General features: G+C 38.2%; 1 protein-coding gene across 1 annotated transcript in view; it reads left to right on the top strand.

Annotated features, from left to right (window-relative positions):
* Positions 1-3,194, top strand: part of LOC106870586 (acyl-protein thioesterase 1) — a 304,640-nt gene that overhangs the window by 271,244 nt on the left and 30,202 nt on the right. The gene's annotated exons all lie outside the window — the stretch shown is intronic.

Below are 3,194 nucleotides of genomic sequence, written 5' to 3'. Positions count from 1 at the left end.
TATATATATATATATATATATATATATATATATATATATTCACACACACATACATACATACATATATATATAGACACACATATACAAATACACACATGCATAAATAATTGAGAGTAATTTAATCACGAAATTTAATAGACATTAGTAATTGCTTTTCCCAAACTATTAACATGCATGCACACACACACACACACAATTTCCCCTTCTCCTCGTTCTCACAAACGCCCACTCATATCACTGAAAGCTCTCACATCACCTCAAAGCAATTTCCGAGCAATGAGCAGACACACCCTCCTCTGTGCGTATGTGTATGTATGTGTGTCTATGTGGTCTGTGTCTGTGTATGTGTATTTGGGTGTGCATATATATATGTGTGTGTGTGTACATACATATATATATATGTGGATATATATATATGAATATATATATATATAATTTTCATATATGTGTGTGTGTGTATATATATATATATATATATATATATATATATATATATATATATATACACACGTAAGAGTGGGTGTGTGGTAAGTAGCTTGCATACCAACCACATGGTTCCGGGTTCAGTCCCACTGTGTGGCACCATGGGGAAGTGTCTTCTACTATAGCCTTGGGCTGACCAAAGCCTTGGTAGACGGAAATTGAAAGAAGCCCGTTGTATATATGTGTATATATATATGTGTGTGTGTGTGTGTGTGTGTATGTGTTTGTCCCCCCAACATCACTTGACAACCGATGCTGGTGTGTTTACGTCCCCGTAACTTATTGGTTTGGCAAAAGAGACCGATAGAATAAGTACTAGGCTTACAAAGAATAAGTCCTGGGGTTTATTTGCTCGACTAAAAGGCAGTGCTCCAGCATGGCCACAGTCAAATGACTGAAACAAGTAAAAGAGTAAGAGTATTTTTTATACTTTACTCATTTTGGTCACTAGACTGTGGCCATGCTGGGGCATCACCTTGAAGAATTTTAGTCAAATCTATTGACTGCAGTACTTATTTTCCTATTTTAAAGCCTGGTCGCTTTTGTCAAACTGTTAAGTCATGGGGGATGTAAACACACCAACACCAGTTGTTAGGCAGTAGTTGGGGACAGACACAAACACACACATACATGCAAATATATATTGGGTCATCCCATTAATAATGTGGGTTTTTTCAATTGCATGAAGTAAAAGTTGGAGGTGGGTGGGTCAGGATAAACTACCTGCATCAACTTGCTATAAAAGCAGGTAGTAATTTTACCTTGTCCTTATTCTTAGTGCAAGTTTTAAAGAGTGCAGTTTCATTTTAACTGTTATTTTTTCAAAGCTATAATGGAAATGACAAAGGAACATATTCGGCATATTTTGCTTTAAGAGTTCAATAAAGGCAACAACGCAACGCAAAGTGCATGAAATATTGATGCAACACATGGGGATTGGACACTAAGAGTAAGCCAGTTTCAATGGTGGTTCCAGAAAGTCTGAGCCGGAAACTACAGCCTAGAAGATGAGTCTCGTCCTGGAATATCTGTAGAACTCGACAAGGACAACCTACAACAAACCCTGGTGGAACAAAATCCCATCGTAACTGTTGAGGAACTAGCAGAGAAGCTTGGATTTGGTCATTCAGCCATTCATCGACACCTGTGTGCCATTGGAAAAGTCAGAGAATTGGATCAATGGGTTCCTCACAAACTTTCCAAGTCTAATCTCACGTAAAGAGTGAATGTGTGTTCTTTGTTGTCATGTCTCACGAATGAACCTTTTTTTAAGGACCGAATATTGATTGGTAATGAAAAATGGGTCCTCTATAAAAATGACAAGTGCCAAAGACAGTGGGTAGGGAAAGGAGCACCGCCTTTAGTCGAGCAAATCAACCCCAGGACTTATTCTTTGTAAGCCTAGTGCTTATTCTATTGGTTCCTTATGCCGAACTGCTAAGTTACAGGGACGTAAACACACCACCATCGGTTGTTAGGCGATGTTGGGGTACAAACACAGACACATAAACATACACACACACACACACATATACATATATACGACGGGCTTCTTTTAGTTTCCGTCTACCAAATCCACTCACAAGGCTTTGGTTGGCCCGAGGCTATAGTAGAAGACACTTGCCCAAGGTGCCATGCAGTGGGACTGAACCCGGAACCATGTGGTTGGTAAGCAAGCTACTTACCACACAGCCACTCCTGCGCCTTATACACATACACACACACACACATATATATATGTATATATAATATATATATCAGTAGTGTATGGTGGTTGTTGTATTGGGTGTGCTGCCACACCCAATGCCATCAAATTTCAAACAGGGGTATGACAGAAGTTTTCCAGTAAGATTTGTGGTTAAATTAATGAATAAGATTAATATTTATAATGAATTTACCATTTTCAGTGCATATGCAGCACACACCTAGCACACCCAGAGTATATGCCCCTGATATATATATATATATATATATATATATATGATGAGCTTCTTTCAGTTTCCGTCTACCAAACTATCAAATCCACTCATAAGATATTGCTTGGCCAGAGGCTATAGTAGAAGACACTTGTCCAAGGTGTCATGCAGTGGGACTGAACCCGGAACCATGTGGTTGGGAAGCAAACTTCTTACCTCACAGCCACACCTGTGCCTATATTCTTTTACTTGTTTCAGTTATTTGACTGCAGCCATGCTGGAGCACCACCTTTAAAGGTATTTTAGTTGAAGAAATTGACCTCAGGACTTGTTCTTTGTAAGCCTCATATTTATTTTATTGGTTTCTTTTGCCAAACCACTAAGTTACGGGGACATAAACACACCAACATTGGTTGTCAAGTGATGGCTGGGGAGACAAACACAGACTCAAACACCCAAATACACACACACACACAACATGCCTCTTTTAATTTCCGTCTAGCAAATCCACTCACATAATCTATACACGTGTATATTTTTTTGTTTTAGTATTAATTGGCAGAACTTACACATTGATTTCAAGGGCTGAGAGTTTCATGTGTTGGCACTTATCAAACTGTCTATTAAGTGCCAACACATGAAACTGTTGACCTTTGAGTCCTCTGTAATTTCTGTCAATTATTAATAAAGAATGTATATATACACTCATGTCTTGAGTTCAATTTTCCTGTTTGCATCATCAAACCTATATGTGTGTGTGTGTGTGTGTGTGTGTGTGTATATATATATATATAT

Source organism: Octopus bimaculoides, chromosome 28, assembly GCF_001194135.2.
Source record: "Octopus bimaculoides isolate UCB-OBI-ISO-001 chromosome 28, ASM119413v2, whole genome shotgun sequence".
NCBI classification, from domain to species: Eukaryota; Metazoa; Mollusca; class Cephalopoda; order Octopoda; family Octopodidae; genus Octopus; species Octopus bimaculoides.
The sequence above is the reverse complement of the archived record's forward strand: the minus strand, read 5'-3'. Positions and strand labels throughout refer to the sequence as shown.